Source organism: Plodia interpunctella, chromosome 12 (genome assembly GCF_027563975.2).
Source record: "Plodia interpunctella isolate USDA-ARS_2022_Savannah chromosome 12, ilPloInte3.2, whole genome shotgun sequence".
Lineage (NCBI taxonomy): Eukaryota > Metazoa > Arthropoda > Insecta > Lepidoptera > Pyralidae > Plodia > Plodia interpunctella.
Window position 1 is genome coordinate 4283889 of NC_071305.1, and position 21758 is coordinate 4305646.

General features: G+C 35.0%; 1 protein-coding gene across 4 annotated transcripts in view; it reads right to left on the reverse strand.

Annotated features, from left to right (window-relative positions):
• LOC128674050 (semaphorin-2A) overlaps nt 1–21758 on the reverse strand; it is a 313535-nt gene that overhangs the window by 171431 nt on the left and 120346 nt on the right. For 2 of the 4 annotated variants that reach the window (XM_053752330.1, XM_053752329.1), the window contains exon 3: nt 10552–10587. The exons of 1 other annotated variant lie outside the window; for it this stretch is intronic. The gene's annotated coding sequence lies outside the window, so the exon portion shown is untranslated. Of the gene's footprint in view, nt 1–8844; nt 8986–10551; nt 10588–21758 lie in introns of those variants that run through there. One more of the 4 variants, XM_053752332.2, reaches the window with a different exon arrangement.

Consider the following 21758-nt stretch of genomic DNA (forward strand, 5'->3'; position numbering starts at 1 on the left):
GTTGAAATTTGTTTCTTTTATGTTGCTATTACTCCCGAGTTACCTATTATCTACTATGGAGTTTAGAAAATGCATTACATATTTATTACAAACCTTTCATTTCAATATCTCACACACGCGCATATTCCGGCTAGAACACATAAATCTGGTTGTACGTAGTCAGGGAGCTAAGTGCACACAATAAGACCAGCCGCCTTACAAAATCATCATACCGCGGCGTATTCATCGAGAGATGATTCTCTGAGTCTCGCTATTTCTTAGCTTAGAGAGAGACATTTTTATGGCAAGAGCTGTTCTAATTAAATTTATTTATTTTTTCAAATGGTACTAGCTGCATAGAAATACTCACACACCGTAGATTATGTTGAATTTAATAATTATAACAATATACACAATTGCCAAATTTAGCAATTACATTGTATTTTAATTTAAGTAATTTTAAAACGCCCAATTTTATGTAGTCGTTCCAATTGGCTGTCGGACAGAGTATCCGGGCCACACATTTTCCATATATAAATCCGGTTGTCCGCAATCCGGGCGCTAAGTGCACACAATATGAGCAGCCGCCATATTTAATCGTTATCACACCGGGCGGCGCTCGCGGCGTACTCATCGCCCGATGATTTACTTACTGCTTATCCGACCCTGGCTCCCTGACTTATGAAGTGCGGACGTTCGGACACTTTTTGTGTTCTCACTCGCGTCAACTTAGATACGGAAGTGTTAAGTGGTACTAAGTAAAATTTTCACAGAATTATTTGCGGCAAACCTTGACAATTGTTCTACATAATTTTATTTATAATCTTTTTCGTGTCGACTGTTCTAATTTCACCTTAATTTGTTTTCGGAACAGAATTCTGCCACGGCCAGCGCATTATTTGTACCCTTCGTAAGATCTCCCAAGATGCACGATTCTGGGCAATTTATAATATAGTAATTTCTCAGGGTATTATATATTCCGATTATCAAAAAAGGCAGAACATCGTTTTTAATAATGCAAAATGACGCAGATTTCTAAATTGTACAAACATCATACAAATACTTATACTAACAATTATTAATTCTTGTTACACTGTTATATAAGTTTCTTTTTAAAATGCTAGTAATTTCTGACCAAATATTTGACTTTGTTCTAAAAGTTAACCGTAGAACAACTAGACGAACCACTTTGGTGTACCACGGTTCAGAAAGGGTAAAAATATACCTACATAGTATATGTAACACAACTAAATTGCATGAGTTGTACAACACTATCATGATATCTATATCTATACCACAAATGGAAACAATCAACGGCATCAAATGCAGCTTATCTGATAAGGAGCCAATCAGCACACAATGCAGCTGCATTAGAAGGCGTAAATCTAATATAATAGAGGTAATGATATGACTCTATTACTATACTGGAGCTATTACGGCTGATATACGGGCTATATCTCCTAGATTAAGCTGCCTTAGTATTGGTTACCAATTTGAGGTACAATAAATACGCAAAAGACAAGATATCTCGTATGTTGGAAATTATGATTACAGCTTTAAGAATTAAAAAAAATTAGCCACTGTATATTTATATCCAATCTGACGCTAGCATATTTTATGTATACCTATTTTTATTTGAGTTAAGTACGTACGTAAGTACCTATTTAAGAACTGTGTTCTTTTTTAATATTTCTATTTTCATTGGGCTTGTTTAAATAAAAAATATTATGTAGATGGATAAACAGATGGACGGTTACGATAAGAAATATTTCTTGTAAACGTAAATTAACGAGAATATTTGATATATCATATAAAATGAAAATGCTTTTGTGTTCATGAAATAAATTTACTTATTCGTTGCGACCTCTAAATAGACGTCCAATTTTATCAAAAATAACGCGACATTTCAAATATAAAGCCTTTATGGTCATTCACCCGTCAACATTGCAACAACAACGTCGGACATGTTAGCAATTTCACTGCACTTATTTACAGGTAATGCGCCATTATTAATATGCAAATGACGTCATAGTATCCAATAAATGTCAATGTGTGTGTATGCAAATTCTGCTCAAAGCACAGGTGTTGGTGTTTATCCAACTGATTTAATAACTGGGCTCATACTCATCACGAATAGAGTGAACGAGATTGTATGCGGAATATCAATGCACTGTTACAGGGCATTAGTGGAATAGACAGATAGCAAATACGACAGGGTCGTATTCCGGTTCAAATAGTGACAATCGGGTACATGTAGGTGGGCGCTTTTGACAAATTACGGCGTTCTAATTTTGAATTGGCTGTAATTTGACATGATTTGGATCCCTTCTAAATTGAAATTTTATGAAAATGAGCTAAATAGTGGACTTTGATGTATTAATTACATTTTGTGTTTGATGTTGTGAAGACTTAATTTTTTACTTTGTAATTACATATATTCAAAGCTATATACGTTTAAAAACTGGATGAGATTTAAAGAAAGAAAGAAAGAAAGAAAGAAAACATTTATTTGCCAAAAACATGAGTACAAATGGTCAAAATGAATTAGACCTACACGTTTTACCGAATATAGGTATGCAAATATAATTAAATAAAGAGGAGCATGCTATCCACTACAAATCCAAAACAAACTATAATGTACTATACTAGCCCTAAATTCTATCCGAGTCTATCATTAAAGAAATCATTTAAAGTATAATAACATTTATCAGTTAATAAAGACTTGAGGTGCTTTTTAAATAGATTTAAATTTAAGCTTTTATATTGATTTGGAATTTTGTTGTAAATTTTCGGTGCCATACATACTATGCTATTACCGAGTAAAGCAGTTTTTGATGGGTGCATGCATAATCGATAGATATCTCGATGATTCCTCAATACAACATCAGCTAGACGAGGGAATAAATGAGCATTGGTTTTCACAAATGTTGCTACCTCAAGTATGTAAAGTGACGGAAGTGTAAGAATTTTGTGTTCTTTAAAAAACGGCTGACAACTATCAGTGCTTTGGAGTCTAAACATTGCGCGAATACAGCGTTTTTGCATTTTAAAAGCTATATCCTTATCCGTCGAATTGCCCCAAAAAATTATTCCATATCTAAGTATTGATTCCACTAAACCATGATAAGCTGTAAGAAGCGCTTTTATGTTTAATTCATTTGAGAGTTTAAATAGTACAAACGCCGAACTACTAAGTCTTTTACTAAGACCATCTATATGGGGTTTCCAGTTTAATTTAGAATCTATAGTTAGCCCTAGAAATTTTGTTGAATCAACTTCTTTCAACACATGGCCTTGATATTCTATTTTATAATTTTCCGTATCAAGCGGTCTTTGACTAAAATGCATTATATTGGTTTTGTCAAGATTTATCTTTAAATTATTATTATCAAGCCATTCAATTATGGATGTTAAAGTTGCATTAATATCTAATTGATAAATATTTACATCATTACATTTTATTGTTACCGTGCTATCGTCCGCAAATAAAGTCATATTATGTTTGGTAGTGTTTGGAAGATCGTTAATATATATTATGAAAAGAAGTAACTAAAAGTTAAAATCAACTGTAGTATTTTAAAATATCTTGATGATTAAAAAAAAAATTAATTTCGAAGCAATGATAAAAATATAAATAAGTTATTTGAATTTTAGTTAATTTTAGACCTTTCAAGCGAATTTTTACACAACATTCAAAATCTATTACCACCAAAAAACAATTCGACACGGGGTACGCGAGATAAAACCCCGATAAAAGGGGAAAACAAGCCTTTAAAAATAAAACAAATGTGATATAACGTAATTTGTATCAAGGCCCATTATCCCAGCAGGAAATGTAGCGAGCGTAAAACTCGCGAAAAATATCTACGTGTCATTTCCTTTCCTATCTAGTTCCACCCTGTTCACGGGTACATCAAAACTGATAAGGGAAGGGTGAATGCACGAGTGCGTCCAGGTACTTGGAGGGGGTTCAAGGGGGGGTGTTGTAGGGAGCACGATTCAGGAATACCAACGTGATTAATGGATTCTGAGCTGTGCGATAATGATAATGACCAGGGCTGGTGCATCATCGGAATCAACGGATCTGCCTTGCAGATTTTTGCATTAGTGTGCGTGTAGGCTTATGATCTGTTTGCCCTGTCAGATTGATGTTCGGTCCAGAATCGTTTTTGATATCGGTGTATTGCGACAGATTTTTCTATTTTATTTGAGGAACTAGCTTTTTCCCGCGGCTTAGCAAGCTTTTCTTTCATGCTTTGGCACGATATATGGTAATTATGAATAAGTTATGACTTATTATCTCGGGTTCTAATAAAAAAAATGCAAGCAAAGCAACTTATCGCGATAAAACCTATATCAGATTTTAAGTTATACTATACAATTCACTATACAATTGTGAAAACTACATCCCAATCCATCCAGTAGTTTTTGCGTGATGTGCGAACAAAAAGACATACAGATAAAAATTCTACAAATAATTGTTTTGACTTATATTTGTAAAGACTGTCTATAATTATTATTCTTTAATATCTCCTATGTACGTACAGACATAGCCCACTTACAGATTTATTATGTGTATACTTTTGATACTATGGTAGGTAGAGAAATACTTCGCTAATTACAATTTGTATACTTATTTTCAGGAAAATCACATAATATCAAACAATCTATAAAATGAACACGAAAAATTCAAGAAATATGTTTAATGGTATAAATAATGCTTTTAGCAGTAAGTACACAGTATGCTTTTATAAAATTATGTATTTCATGCAATAAAGCTTAAATAAATAAACTCGATACTTATTGTTTTAATAATATACAGATAATATAATGCATTCACATTGGACAAACGTCAATTTCATAATAAGATTATTTCAAAATTCATTTCACCACTAGAGAAATAGGTTAAATAAGATTATTTCAAAATAAATTTCACCACTAGGTCGTAAAAAAGACGTGAAATGTTTATTAATCTATGCTAAAACTTCATATCGGTGGTAAAAAATAATGCACTATTCGTCCATTTGTATTCACTTACTCGTGCATACGTGGCTCTGGCGAAATCCCTGGAGTCGAGGCAGGCTGATGCATTTTTTGGCACATTGATATTTCCATTATGGCAACACTGCACAATAGGGGTGTCTCTTTGTTGTTTCAGAGATAAATTCAATTGTTTTCATGGACCAAACTAAAAATACGTTAAAAAAATTATGCGCTTTGTTTGTGTAATTTATTTTAAACGTATAAACAATTAATTTCAACGTGGAATGTAATTAAAGAACAACTTAAGGAAAGTTTGATCTATAACAAATTACAGAAATGTTTTTAACTTCTTAAATACTAATATTTTTTAAAAGTAAAAGGACTTTCAAATTTAAATTTCGAAAATTTAATGTGTCCGCTTTGGAAATTAGGATAAATTTTATTATAATTTACATATAATAATACAAAACAATGAATCAAGCTATCAAAACTAAAAATGACGAAAAAGTAAATCAAACCTGTATAAGTACATAAAAAAAACACAAATAAGAGCAAATGTTTATTCGAGAAATATATACATATTTATTTTTATTCTCTATATATATTTTATTCTGAAATATTCAACTTACAATGTGGCTACACCCTAATCGCGGTTTCAACGTCCCCCGGCGTTCAAATAAAACAATTCCTAATGTACGGAACCATCGCACATTCTCACAGTTCGGTGGCTCGGTGGCGTCATCAGGGTACGAACTACCCCACCCTCAATGCAATGATTGACATTGTCACTTTGACATCATTGTGCTATTTGCTTTTATACATAAACTTGCTTTTTTCCGTGGCTTCGTCCGCGTGAATCTTAAGAAAACAATACCTTTTTTCCGAAATGAAAAATAGTCCTTATCAATACTGTTATCAAAAATGCCCTGTTAATTAATCCTAACTACATGTACGCAAAATTTTAAGAAGATTACGCGTGAAAAGATCACTTAAAAATACTTTTTTATACAGAAAAAATAAATCTTATTTTGAAAAAAATAAACACCTTTAGTGGTAGGTAACACTTATACAGAATAACTTATTTTTGTATTACAAAAATTCCAAAATCTCCTTTTTCTGTTCGCGTTTTTTTACCCTTTCTACATTACATTTCGGGTTGGATTTCGACACAACATTTTAATTAAAGTAATGATCTCACGAAGCAATTAAAATTTGATTACGAGTATTAGTAACTTGAGAGAAGTCGAATAGGACATTTAAAAATATTTTTATGACAGCTCCTTGCGGTAATCACCAAAAGTTAGTGACTCCGTTCATAAAGTTATGAAATTTTCTGTAATAATTTTTTTTATTAGGACTCTAGTTTTACGCTGCAAAATTTGAAACTTCATAACTTAAGAAAGTAAAAAAAATTAAGTACTTTTTTCTTAATGAATTCTCGCAAAATATCAATATTGTTCTAGAATAAAATTATTTTTTTTATCGTGAGCATACACACAAACATGCAATTATAGTATAAAAAAAACTAGAAATATTAAATTCAACCAACCAAGTGCAAGTCGGACTTATGCAGAAAGGGTTCTACCGGAGCCTCCTTGCATAATTATTTTTTTATTAATATTTGTTGTTTAAGTGGCAATAGTAATAATATCTGTAAAAACTTCAACTATCTATAACAGTTCATGAGATACAGCCTGGTGACAGACGGACAGACAGATAGACGGATAGTGGAGCCTCAGTAATAGGATCCAATTTTACCCTTTGAGTATGGAAACTGAAAATGTATGTATCACCGTATAATATGCAACGGCAGCTCAAAGAAATTAAGCCAAAAAATATTTTTTCACTTTCACTAATAAATTAAAAAGATATAAAACCCATTATTTCTATTATTGGCAACGATTTATTTGTAATATTTGTTCCCAGGTCGTAGATATGTTTGTGCTTCCCTCATAGCACGTAATAATACGGCTGGAAACGATAAAATCTTTCATGGGGTGCGTTCGTGGTTCGTAATCGATACATGCCCTATGAATATTTGAACAGTTTTTGTGCCCACAATGTTGTTACAAAATAACGATAGTGCAGAATTATTATTTAACAATATGCTGGACAGTGTACTGCTTTAGCAGGTGTAATAAATAAATCATTCAATTTCATGTTATATATATTAATACATCCATGCACCATTTTCATATTATTATATAACAATTTTTCGTAACTGGTTACAAAAATTTCATATTTTTTGTGTCTCATCCACTTCAATTTTGCGATATATAAAGTAACATATTTATTATTTATGTAGTTGTTCAACAGTTTTTGTGTGAACGAGTAAAATACGTCTATCTAAATATTAGGAGGATTCGATAAAATTCAAAATAACTAATTTGTATCAAGACATTAATGCTATTCTATAGACCAATGGTCTTGCTTAGTTTTTGTTGCATAAAATAATATTGTGATCTTATGTTTCTCACATAAAAAAAATGAAAAACACTGAGAAAATGAAAAGCACAATAAATAAAGAATTCACATGCTATTCAAAATCTAGAGTTCACCATATGTCAAAAATGTTAAGGACATTCGTCCTTAAGGTTAGGCAGCTGGTCGCCGATGTAAAGAAAATTGCTGGCAACAACTGCTGGATGGCCGAGGGACAGACAAAGTTGGCGTAGATAAAAAGAGACCTATACAGGGTTACAGAGTGCTACAAATCATGAAGTAGTTGTTAGTTCAGAGTATTTTATTTTAAATTTTACTCCTTTCGTTTATTTACTTGAATAATTACTACTGTTCTATGTCTACGATATTTTGTGCCGTAATACTATCATAACGGTTAATTGAAATGGTTGTATTTATCTATCTATAGATAACGATAATTATTTTAATAGAATCCTGATAAATACAATGTAAAGGTATTTTTAATGAATTATCTATTTAAATATTAATACAAACTCTTATCCGAACTGACATTGTTTATTTTTGATTAAGATTTAATTCATGGTCGTACTTCCTCATGGCTGAGGGTCGTGGTCATTACGTGGAATGAAACACACAGCCACATTCTAAGCACTATTAATGTGTACACAATTATAAATAATACAATAATATATAAAAATACACAAGTTAATAATCAACTAAGTAGTGTGCAGGTTTCCTCACGATGTTTTCCTTTACTGGAAGATTCAAAGCTGGGACCTTTCGATCCATAGGCGCCACTGCTTTAAAGTGGGAAGGGCTGGCGTGCTTAGTTCAGACATCAATCTTTCACAATTTTAAACTGATTTCTAATACTTTTACACACTATATATAAGTCTGCGCTTTTACATCATGTCAGTGTAAAGATTATAAAGGAAATAAATATTTTTTGGAATTTGAACATTTTTATTTTCTTTACCCTACGACCAAAATAACCAGTTTGTCGGTGATACATCATACACAAATTCTAATTTTTCCCCACAAACAAAGACGCGTCGTTCCCGCGCACGCAGTATAGTAAATTACGGAGCTCTTCGGATGGAAAATGAAATGCCTGCTTCCGAACCATTAAATGATTTGAATTTAACACTCGTCCCTTCATTTTCCTATTACCGCGGAATTGCGCGACTCAGCGCCAGCGAGCCTTTTAGAAATAATTTTTAAATTGACAGAGAAATTATAATCATACTAACTGAAGTCGTGTTACGCTTAAAATTGATGGCAAACGATACCAGATACGTAATGTTACATACATTTTTTTTTTTAGTATTACAAGGGAAATATAAAAGTGTAATAAGTAGCAAATTGCGTAAATCGTGACGCTTCAAAATAACACTGAAAAAGCAAAAATAAAATTTATTCAAGATAAAAGCAAAATTCACCGAATCGTTGCAAATTACTTACTGTGAAATAAGTATTGAACCTGCTATATTTTCCTTGGAAAAATTCAAACGATTTCGGGAGTGAACGGTACGGATGAAATAACTTGGTTCGTAGCAAGCAAAGACCGTTTGGCGTATGAATGTGTGCCTCAAAGAGAAATGAAGTAATCGATGTAGAATAAATCAACATAGAACAAATTAAACGTGTGAGAAGAAATAGAGTTGTCGATGTGAGCCAATCCAGCTTCAACGAGACGTCTTCGAGGAAATAAAAAACGGACAAGAGCGAGTTGGCTCTCGTAAGACGAGTTCCATGTACTGTTGGTGACAATATCTCAGAAATATAGGTAAAGTGATTTCAAATGAATATTTACTTTATCTTAATAAAGACGTATATAATCGTAATAAATATTGTATGCGCAGTTTAATCAATTTAAAATTATAGGTACATGAAAATTGTGCAGTTTTGTGACTAACATTTTTGTAAATTGCAATTATTGTAGGAGTTAATCGTAATTATTTTAGCTTATTTCAAATTAAAAGATTTTCGTATAAATTACGGAACCATAAGAAATCAACACATATATATAATTTCCTCGAGCCTCGTATTTTATATTTCTAGCGATTTCAAATCGGGCCGAACGTGAAAATTGATTCTTTTCATATCGTATAATGTTACGTAATAACGTGAACCGAGTGAAATTATGGTTTATTGGAAATTGGAAAGGATTTTTGTTTTAGCAATAACTCGATGTACCCAATATTCATTTATTGTTGAAAAAAGTAAACTTAGTTCGCAGTGATGGCTACCTTTATTATTCCTTTCTATTCCACCAAAGCCTTATTCGTTGGGGTTGGTTTTCCGAAACAAAAAATCGATAAACTATTTAACGTAACGTCTGTTACAGCTAGTTTCTACGCGAAATCATCACCGCCAGTAAGGGCAAACCCAAGTAATTTAGGATTGACTCACTTAATTAAGGAGAGAAATGAGCGCGAATACAAGCTCCCCGATCCCAAACATTTAAAGGGCAAAGACAAATCGAGGCTGTTAGCGCCGTTTTATTGGACTAAGCAGCCTAGCCCGTTAGTATTCTACGCTCTATCCAAAAGGGGTGGCAAGATCAAGTCGGGTTTTTTAATCAGACACATCGCAATCCGTCAATGGGACGAGCCCTGACTAAAACAAAGCGATAAATTAAAGCAGGAAACGGGAGGCGAACTCGTATTGAAAGATTTACTTCCTCTGTTTAATTGCAATAACGGCTAGGCACGTTGGTATCGTATTTTTCTTTTTACACTCCGCCTCTTATTGCCTTCGGGCCGTTAAATAAATTTATGACGCCCGACAAAGTTCAGCCCACCTCTACCTCTGCGGTAGGCTAAAATTAGGTGGGAATGCGCGGCAAAATAAAAAGCCAGTCTCAGGTGTGCTGTTTCTGCGGTGGCTAGTGGGATTACCTCTTGACTCGCGGTTAAATGGCTCGGCCCCTCATAAAAGTTTCTTAACGCTCATAGTTTGGGCTACCTTCCCGTTGACTAAAATTTCCCAGCGAAACTTCCCCGGCTAGTTCCGCACACATTACGAGCCTATCTACTTTGGGATTTTCTTATTATGGTGTTGCATGTTCTGCGAAACTTCTTTATTTCGGCTACGTAATTTGTGCGTTCGAGGCGAAATTCAATTACACTTTTGTACAATAAATAAAAGGCAAATTTGGAAACTCACATTAGCGCCCGACTCCTTTAAAGCCTCCGATGTAATCTGAAACAAGAAACAAACACGCCTAAATAACAATAAAATTCTAATAAAAACTTTGGACACGCAACCAAAACAGGGAGGAATTGACCAAATTATTATTTACGGGTGAAAATTAAAATGGAACATTATTGGAGATTACGTTTCCCCTCTTCGAAACTCGCATTAGGACATGAACGTGGCTAACGTGAGCCAAAATAAGTTGCAACGTTTTACAAACGGAAAAGTAAATAAACCATTCATCATTTCCAGAATTTAATCTCAACACGTAATAGATTGGAAGGAAAACAGAGGTTTTGTACAATTTAGAGAATCCGATACTTTTAGGTCACTGAGCAATGTATATCTACCTTATTGTTGGTACTTAAATAAAATAAATAATAATGAGCTTGTAAAGCACGGATATTTTTATCGTTACTGGCAAAGCATTATAACATCAGACACATAATGATACTAAAAGCAAATTCTTGTAAATAAAAGGCAACGGATTTAACAACTGAAATTCGGCCTGTACATTCTGAGGGATACCGCAAATTTTGCGTTTGTTTTCAAAAGGCACGATTATGAAAGTGCCTATTTCTGTATTGTGGACCACATCAAAAGATAGGATTGTATGATAGCCGATATCAGCCGACTGCGGTTGGAATGTAAACGTAAGATATTTGCCAAAATGCGTAATTTGTTGCCGAAAATGTTCGTAATTCCAGAAGATAACATATTTCGTTTTGAATATTTATAAGCTGGCCTTCAATGCGACGGAAAATAAATATATTCAAGTTATTTGTATTTCAACGAATAATTTTTGTATTCATTTGAAATAAATTTATACAGTATCGGTTATATTCGGAACTGAAAAACCGAATTCAAGAAAAAACAGATTACGACAAAGTACAATCGCATAAACAAACATACTCGTACATAGCTGATGTTGTTGATGATGATGATGATGATAAACATGATTTATTTTCTGTTGGATATCCAATTAATATCATAAATGCGAATTAAGTTTGTTACCACTTTACGCTTTATCTACTCAATCAAAATTCTTAAAATTTTACATACATGTTTGAAATACAGAGAAGGATATCACATCATCCCGGAAAAATATTTGCTCCCAAAGGAAAATCCGGCGGACGAAGCCGCAGATAAAAGTTACAAATAAATAAAATCGAATAATTTTCCCACTTTTCAATTTACGCAAACAAACCTAACGCAGACACACGATCTAACCTCCCTTCGTAAAGATTCATCTTATGATATTTATTTTTATTTACATTTTTCTCTGTGTTTCTAAACCAACCGAAACCATTTTAATATAGTTTCCCAAACACAACATTATTGTATTTGGTAGTAAAGATTCATACAGTCCCACTGCGCTGAGCAAATGCCTCGCCATGGCTATTGCAGTGGCACATTGAATTAAAGGATAAAGTTAAAAATAATTTTTGGTGGTTAAGCAAGGACAAAATATGAGGCGAAATGAATTAGAATAGCCCAATTTATTGGTGCTATTCCCTTGATCCCATGTTTCAAAGTTCGGAGTGCGGACGTCTGCTACTTGTATGTTAATGTTGAAATAAAATCAGCCGCATTACCCGCAGCCCTATACAGACAGAGAAAGCTATAGACCCCGTCAAATGATGAAGAAAGAGATGTGTGTACCAGAAATACGTGAGAAGAAAAGAAACAGAGCGCCGATTTGTTTTGTTTGGTCCAATCTGTCGTTCTGTATGAGATTAGCTGGATTGGGCATGGAAGTTTGTATGGATATTTTCTATCTCATTTGGTTACAGTCGTCCGTGTAGTTAGTTTTCTTAGTCTTTGCCTCATACGCAGTTTTACTTTTATTACAACATAAAATGTTCTCTATATTAGTCATATAAGCTATCAGCGTAGTCCGGCTGGTCAGTTTACTACTTCATTCTAGATGATAAAATAGGGCTCAGCCCATTTATAATAGTATCATGAGAGCATTTAAATAGGTTTTGAAATTAATTGCTGAATCTTTCCTAATGGTTAATTTTCATTTAAAAAATCTAAAAAAAAATCTAGAAAATAATAGACGTGCGTTGCGGTAACATACGAGCACTATCGTCTCTAGGCCACGAAGTCTAAGGCCGGTGCTGAAGCAAATATAGCAGAGAGCATAAGGTCAATAATTTATAAATATGCGTTATAAATTATTGACATTAACTACATTTCTGAGACCTTGTGAAACATGTTAGGTCGGGCAGATTTTTATTTTTTTATACTAATCGAAGTGTCCCGTAACTATCAGGCTGGAACCTTGTTTGGCAAGACGTTAAGTATTGAAATACGGATTGGCATTGCGTTTTGGGCACGTTGCCGCTAAGCAATACTTTTGGTGGACACTATCAAGCATATTTTTTTAATGAAATAATAATTTTTCGTAAATAAATGCACGTAAGTGTCAAACTATAAAATTACAAATTACAAATAAGCCTAGAATATGAAATAAAACTTAGTGCATTTACTGAATACAATTCTCAATACCTATATTCAGAAAAGTCATTAAAGGGGAGATACAGATTATATTTCAAAAGAGATTGGCCTGATATGAACGAATTACCAAATTAATGAGGGCACAAAACGTGACACGTGATCCTACGAAATTTGGCAGCTGATCTGCAATAATTGCATTCCCAATAAGGGTTGACGTCAGGTAGGCGACCTGTTGTAAAATCACAGCTAAATCTTCAAAATTTTAATTTTACCCGGAAACAATAAGATGAGAGAGGGGTAAGATACATTATCTTATGTAAAGAAAGCTATGTTATAACCACTATAAGAAAGTGGACTATTTTTTTGTAAATTGTTATTTAACACAATAATACTAGGTAATTAGGTCCGATATTCATTTGCAATTTGGTTATTTTATAGCAGAAAATTTGCTAAGTGAGTTGCCCGCGTGTCGTGGGTTGAACGTGGCCAAACAAAATGTAATTCTCCCCTAACCGGCGCTTACGTGACCCAGCGAAGATATAACGTTTATTAAATTATTTCAGCTTTCTAACAGGCTCAAGAAAGATTGGATGGGGAGAGCATGCCCTTGATTTATCATTTGACAACAAATAAAAAACATTATTTTTAAATTTAGAATCGATTAACGATCTTCACTTGTCTATTCGTATTCGGTATTTGCGTTTTTGCGTGTACTATTCTACAAGGATATTTATTTTGGTAATGGAGAAATTGCTATCCAATAAAAATTGACAAAAAAAATGGGGTTAAAAATGTGTCACATATATTATCGACATTAAACTTTAAACTAAAAAAAAAAACGTTTTATTCAATTTCACCGATCAAGAAAGTTAGTTACTTTTAGTTAGTTTACTTACTTACGTTACTTTTAGCACAGCAAGAAACAAAAAGTAGTATGAAGTATTCACAGTATCAAACTGGTCTAATATAAACATCGTTTTCACATACGAATCAATTATGAATTTTAAATAACACAGAAATTCAGCAATGTTGAAAATTAATTAAATTATCGTGTTTTTAATTATATGTATTACAAACATAATAGTTATATCAATTGTAATGAATGATTGATACCAATGGCAAAAGTGTACTAATAAATGGTGCAATTTTTCAGTACCTACGGAACCATGAACATTTTAGGGCCAGGGGGATTAAGCCGAAGCTGCCCTTAATATTGTCACACCTGTACTGGCTCTGTGATTTTAAAACGCCAATTATGTAATCAGGTGTAAAATTTTATATGGAAACGTGAAGTGTTATTATATAAACGTGTTATTCTTATTGCTATTATTTACATAACCCAGCTTCACACAGGGTATAGTTAAACCTTCGAGAATAATTTGCTAAGTAACAGCAGTAAAAACTGCGTCAAGATTTATTGCGTGGTTTAAAAGAAGAAAGTTTAGAAACTTACGTTAGGCGGAAGCGGTTTGTTTTAAACTATGTAGTGAAAGTGCCCGCATTATGTTATATAATTATATTTAGGAGTAGGTCAAAAACTACTAGACAAATCCTAATCAGGGATAAAACTTCATAAAGAAAATCGAATCCTTTCTTGGATGTCGTACGAGGCGACTAAGGGACTCAAAGCCTGAAAGGCAATGATAACATTACTAAAGAGTGTTCATGTTAGGCGGCCGGTTATAAAATCGTAATCAAATATTTCAAATTTAATAGATTTAAAAAAAATATATATTAGGCTAACCCTGGACAACGGGAACACGCGTCAATGACAGAGAAAGGCAATTGAATACTTGTAGTTTCGTAATATACACAAAAAAAACCAAAACCAATTTTTCAAAACCAATGCTATTCTAAAACGGCAGTTACTAAAGCTAAATATAACTTCAATAGGTACTCAGCAAAATCTATTGTCCTAAAGCGGGTACCTGTTTAATTCCGATCTATTATTTCCCGGAGAAGTTTCTGGAGCACGCCGAATCTTATCAAACTTCCGTCGTTGTGAAATAAATGACGTCTGATATTTATGCGGCAGAGGGCGCTCTATATTACGCATCCCATTCTAACGCCCTAATAGTCTACGAAACAATATTCATTTTGAGTTATTGTATTTTCAGGGTCCATAACAATTTGATTAAGATTTTTGGTAACACAAAATAATTTCATAAGAATTTTGGAAAGACTCAAACTTTGGTTTGATGGTTTTCATTTTGATATGAAACACTCTTTTTCATTTTATTCTGTCAATATTTAGTTTTAGATTTAACAATACAAATAATGATCTAGTCGCGATAATTTAAATATTTAAAATCAACAATATAATATAATGTGGTATGTAGAGTACTAATCATACGTTGAAATCTCAGTTTTGTTACTGGCAAAATTGACTATGTCTAATGAAATGATATTATTATTAAATAAAAAGATTATAATATTAAATAAAAATATTATATTATTAAAGAAAAAGATTATATTATTAAAGAAAATAATAAATATTGGTGACGCAGTCGCCATCTATTCCTTATTTATGTTATTTTTTTAATTTTATGGACCGCTAGCGCTACTGATTTTATCCAGCATGCATTAGGATTCTGCTGGAATTTGACAGATGTCGCTTTTCGCGGCAAAAGGTCACTGCGTGAGAAAACGCCCGCCATATTTTTTTTTCTCTTCGCTTGAATGTTTCGCGCCGCATCGAGCTCCAATTGCTCTCTTTAATTTTATTATAATTTCGCATTTTTTCGTCATATGTGACCCGCACGGCATCTCCATGTGCCTTTTATGAAGTGGTGTGTGAAATTGTGGATCCTACATGGACTATATAGCACTGCAGTGTCTGAACTTTATCCAAGTGCCGGTACATCATTTAACAGCCAGAGATAGCAGCCACCACTGAAGACAGCAGCTCATCAGATTGAGGATCTTGATAAGGAAGGCAGATCTGAAGGTCAGTGCTGGATATTTTTGTTGGTCCTAGTGGTCCGTTCTTTCACCAATTTCCCTCCGCCCAATAACGCCTTTCGTCGTTGTATTAAAACCCGTGAGCAATCACAACCACAGGTAGGACTATTTACACGCCCTACCATTTATTTTGGTCCTTTTCGAGTCGGATTACATCCAGCATTTTAACTTATTTCGCCTAGTATAGCATTTTATTTCCCATACTAAATTTGAAGACGCCATTTTGACGTCCGCGAATTATCCGCAAATCCCGCTAAAAATTCCTTGATCTTACATATTTATATGTAATTAATTTAAAACTAGCTACTAAACTACGATTCTGTTTTATTTGTTTGCACTTTCTCCTTAATCAGCAGTTTTCGTTGCAATCGCAACACGCGTTTCCTACCTACCTACTTTAGCAAATATTAAATATGTCCACAACTCAGGCTGAAAACGTTAATAAAAAGCAAGCAGAGAAATCAGGAGAGAGCGACATTATGCTCAAGTTACTTTATCAAAAGAGAGAATCTTTATTTCAACGCATTAACCGTTTATATGACGCGTCGAAGAAAATAACTAATTACGATTCTTCGACACGGACAAACGAAAATTTCATATCGGAATCGGAAATGATAGATAACTGGCGTGATAAGTTCGAATCTATTGTTGATGATATCAATATGTTAAATTTGCAATCAAAACCGGACGCAACTCCAGAGTATGCCTCTTTGGATTCATTTGAAGAATTGTACCTACGTGTTAAACGTACAAGAAACAACATTCTCAGTAGTAACGCGGATTCCAATGCGAGTTCTCATAGGGCGAGTGACTCGTCCAAGTCCGTAGTCAAATTACAACCTTTAGTGATTCCTAGTTTTGACGGTCGACCGGAAAACTGGAATATATTTTATCAGTCATTTAAGGCTAATATCCATTTGAATAGTCAATTGACTGACTCGCAACGCGTGCAATACTTAATTTCCAAATTAACGCATGATGCTTTAAAGTTCACTGCTGGTATTATACCTTCAGGGGAAACCTATAATATATTATGGGACGCATTGGTTAAAAAATACCAAGATAATCGCGCGTTAGGTACATTTTATTTGAATAACATTCTTGATATAAGGAATTGTTCACACAGTGCGAACGCCCTTGATTCGTTTATTAGTAAATTTTCTGCTTCAATGTCTGCATTTAAAGGATTGGATATACCAGATTTATTTGATTTTATTATGCTTCAATGTGCCTTGAGAAAAATGGATTCTCAAACTGTTCAGGCCTTTGAATTATCAGTTCGTGATATTAAATTACCTACTACGCAACAGTTGATCGCCTTTGTTCAAGATCAAGCCAAAATATTGGAACGTTCCAATCCGCGCAGTTCGCCTTATGTGAGCAAACAGTCCTTAGTCAAACCCCGCGATAATTTGAGCAAGTCGTTCGTAGGTACGAATAATGACTCGTCATCTTATTCACGCACGGACAATAATAATATATCCTGTTGTTTGTGTTCTAAAAATGATCATAAACATTTATATGAATGTCCGCAATTTCGGAATATGCGAGACGCTAAAACGCGATATAATTTTATAAAATCGAAACATGGTTGTGTCAATTGTCTAAGTACACGACATACGCTTCCGGATTGCAAAAGTACATCCGTTTGTTTTTGTTTGAAAAAACATCACAAATTACTTCACTTTAGTAATGATCATGCTATCAAATCGCACACAGGTGTGTCGTCGGCTTCTCCGCCACCTGTAATGCACACTAGTAAACAGGTAGTGTGTGAGCCCGCTTCGGGAGTCATTGACTCGCCAACGCAATCGCAATCTTATACTTCTTGTTATAAGGGTGATATTCTTTTGTCAACCGCTCAGGTTTATGCCTATTGTAAAAATAGTACTAATAGGAGATCAGTAGTTCGATGTTTGATTGATAACGGATCTCAAAATAATTTAATAACAACTCAGTGTTGCCGCTCATTGAATTTACCAATTACGCCCTTAAGTAACTCATTTGTTAAGGGAGTTGGTTCGCTGTGTAATCCTATACTTGGTTATGTGTATGTCGATATTGAATCTCGTGTCTATCCTGATAAAAAATACACCATTCATGCGTTTGTTGTGAAATGTATAACAGATCGATTGCCGACGCGATTTATCGACTGTCATGATATTGACATTGGTAAAATCGAACTCGCTGACCTAAGTTGGAACATTCCGTCAGATGTTGACGTAGTTTTGGGAGCTCAGCTCTTCCCATATATCTATTTAGGCAATAGGGTCGATTGTGGTCCTCGCGCTCCGCCTGCGTTGCTTACGACGTTTGGCTATGTATTTATGGGAGACTACCCTCGTGGGGTATGTTCACCAACCGCCGCCGTTGAACATAGGGAAGTTGCATCCATCGCCGCAGCTGAAGCTTTTTCCGCTTTAGCATTAAATGACGCAGTTCAAAAATTTTGGGAACTCGAAGAAGTACCTACTACGCGCCTATTTTCGCCTCAAGAAATTGAATGTGAAAATATTTTTACATCGACTGTGAGCCGCGATGATTCAGGTCGTTTTTCAGTTGCGCTACCGTTCTGTAGGGATCCTTCGGAGCTAGGTAGTTCGTACGCCGCCGCTTATCGTCGCTTTATTTCGCTCGAGCGTAAGTTACGCTCGAACCCTCTCGTTCGTGAGAATTATAATAAGGTAATCAAGGATTATATTGACAATGGTTATCTCAACCCGGTCGATGATGCTGATTTGTCTTCTGTTGGTTACTATATACCGCATCACGCAGTGGTACGACCTGATAAGCCGTTACCACGAATAGTGTTAGATGCCAGTTGTAAAACAGACACTGGTCTTTCGCTCAACGATATTTTACACTGCGGCCCGAATTTACAAGCTGATTTGTTTTTATTGTTATTGAATTTTAGAATGTTTCCTATCGCTATGAATGCTGATATAAAACAGCATTATTTACAAATAGGCTTACCTGCGCACCAACGTAAATACGTTTGTATTTTATTTAGATTTCACGAATCCGAGGAAATTCGCACTTTTGCCTTCAATAGACAACCATTTGGTCTTAGGTCCAGTCCTTATATAGCTTTGCGCACCGTGCGCCAGTTGGCTTCTGATATGAAATCAGACTACCCTGACGCCGCCAACGTGGTAGAAACGTGTTTGTACATGGATGACTTGGTTCATTCAGCTCCAAATGAGGATTTTGCTATAAAATTGGCTCATGATTTAATCAAGCTTTTCAAGGCTGGCGATTTTGACCTTATAAAATGGTCCAGTAACTCTTTCGCGCTTTTGAATTCGCTTCCAGATACACATCGCAAGTCAATTGAATTCGACTCTGGTAATAATATGTCGAAGGTTTTAGGCCTTTCTTGGGATCCATGTGAAGATATTTTTTTCTACACTACCGCCGCTATTCACGAAAAATGTACTAAGAGAAATATTCTCTCTGTTGTTGCAAGATTATTTGATGTACTTGGATTGGTCGCTCCTGTTATACTTGGTGCCAAGTTGCTTATTAAGGAATTGTGGCTTACTAAGTGTGATTGGGATGATCTCGCTCCGCTGCATATATGCGCTCGCTTTCAAGCTTTAATGCAAGAAATTCATTTACTCAACAGCTTGAGGATTCCACGTCATGTAGGAGTGGAGTTAGGTTGTGAGCTCAGACTTGTCGCGTTCTGTGACGCCAGCCTTAATGGGTTTGGATCGGTCATCTATGCTCATTGTACTTATCCATCGGGCATTGTTGAATCACGCCTTCTTTGTGCTAAGTCAAAGGTTTCACCAGTAAGAATTACTACGCTGGCACGTCTTGAATTGTGCGCCATTTTGCTCATGTCAAAATTGATAAAAACTGTTAGAGATGCCTACGCCTCTCGTATTGCTATTGTTGACATATTTGCATTCTCTGACTCTACGATTGCATTATCGTGGGTTCATTCTTCACCACATCGTTGGTCTGTTTTTGTGAGTAACAGAATCGCTCAGTGTCAGGAGAATTTGGACGCAAAACATTTTTACCACGTCTCTGGTTCTATTAACCCAAGTGACTGTCTCTCTCGCGGTATGCTTCCCTCTCAATTGTTGTCGCACGAATTGTGGTGGAATGGTCCTAGTTGGATTCGCAGTCACCCTGAGGAATGGCCGATTCGACCATTTTCTCCTTCCAACTGTTTTGATTTGCCTGAACATAAGGCTAAGGTGATGACTGTTACAACTCATATTGAACAACCATTGCTGTGTATACTCGCTCAACGCATTTCTTCTTGGCAAAAATTATTACGTGTCATAGCATATGTACTGAAATTCGCTAAACCTAAGCCTAAAATTGATGCTTTGACTGTAGCTGGATTGGCTGTTGCCGAAAAAGCTCTGATTCTTGCCGTTCAGTCTGTTCATTTTTCTGAAGACATAAAACTTCTCAAGGCAGGTAAGTTACCTTCAAAGAAGTTACAAGGTCTTTCAGTCTTCTTGGATAGTGATGGGATTGTTCGAATAGGAGGAAGGCTTTCAAGGTCCATGCTTCCTTATGAAGCTAAACATCCAATTTTACTTCCAAAACGCGATCATATTGTCGATTTGATAATACAACATTATCATGTGACCAATTGTCACACTGGGCCTGGTCTCCTTATGTCTATCATTCGGCAACGTTACTGGATATTAGATGCCAGAACAGTCATAAGGTCTAGATGTCGTAAATGTAATATTTGTTTTAAATGCAACCCTTCTCATCCATCGCCAATTATGGCAGATCTACCTGTATGTCGAGTATCGGAAGCAAAAGCTTTTACGCATACGGGTGTCGACTATGCAGGACCCGTCCGTATAACGCTTTCTCGACGTAGGGGTCAACACGCACAAAAGGCATATATTGTCCTTTTTATTTGTATGGTCACAAGGGCCGTTTATATTGACCTAGTTAGTAGTCTTACTACTGATCACTTTTTAGACGCATTCAAACGCTTTATTTCGCGACGTGGTCCTGTGTCATGTCTTTATTCAGATAACGCAACCACCTTTATTGGAGCAAAGGCTCAGCTAGATGAATTATATGAATTTCTGTTGAAGTCAAATTTTCAAAACGCTTTGTCAAATGAGCTTTTGTCACGAAGAATCGAGTTTAAGATGATTCCTCCTAGATCTCCGAATTTTGGAGGCATATGGGAGAGTAATATAAAGAGTATGAAGACTCACTTGTATAGAGTGATTGGAATCCAGTTACTCACTTATGAAGAGCTGCAAACAGTTCTTGCTCAGATAGAGTGTATATTAAATTCTCGACCCATGAGTGTAATATCTTCAGATCCGCACCCAGAAGTTTTAACTCCCGCACACTTTTTGATGTCTACTCCTCTTCAATACTTACCTGCTTCTGATCTGTCAGATCAACGCTTCAATTTGTTAGATCGTAAAAAATTACTTGATCATATGGTACAATCATTTTGGAAAAGGTGGCATCTCGAGTATTTGCATACGTTGCAAGTCAGGCAAAAATGGGCTACTCCGGACAAACCTATAGAGGTTGGCACTGTTGTTCTGCTTGAACAGGAGAATTCCGCCCCTTTGCACTGGCCGTTAGGAATTATAACTCATGTTTATAAGGGTTCTGATAGTGTAGTCCGTGTGGCTACAGTCAAAACTCAAGGTGGTAGTTATAAACGCGCTGTAACGAAGTTATACCCTATTCCTACGCAATAATTAGTTAAGACTATCCATAACCGCTTAGTTATTAAATATTTTAGT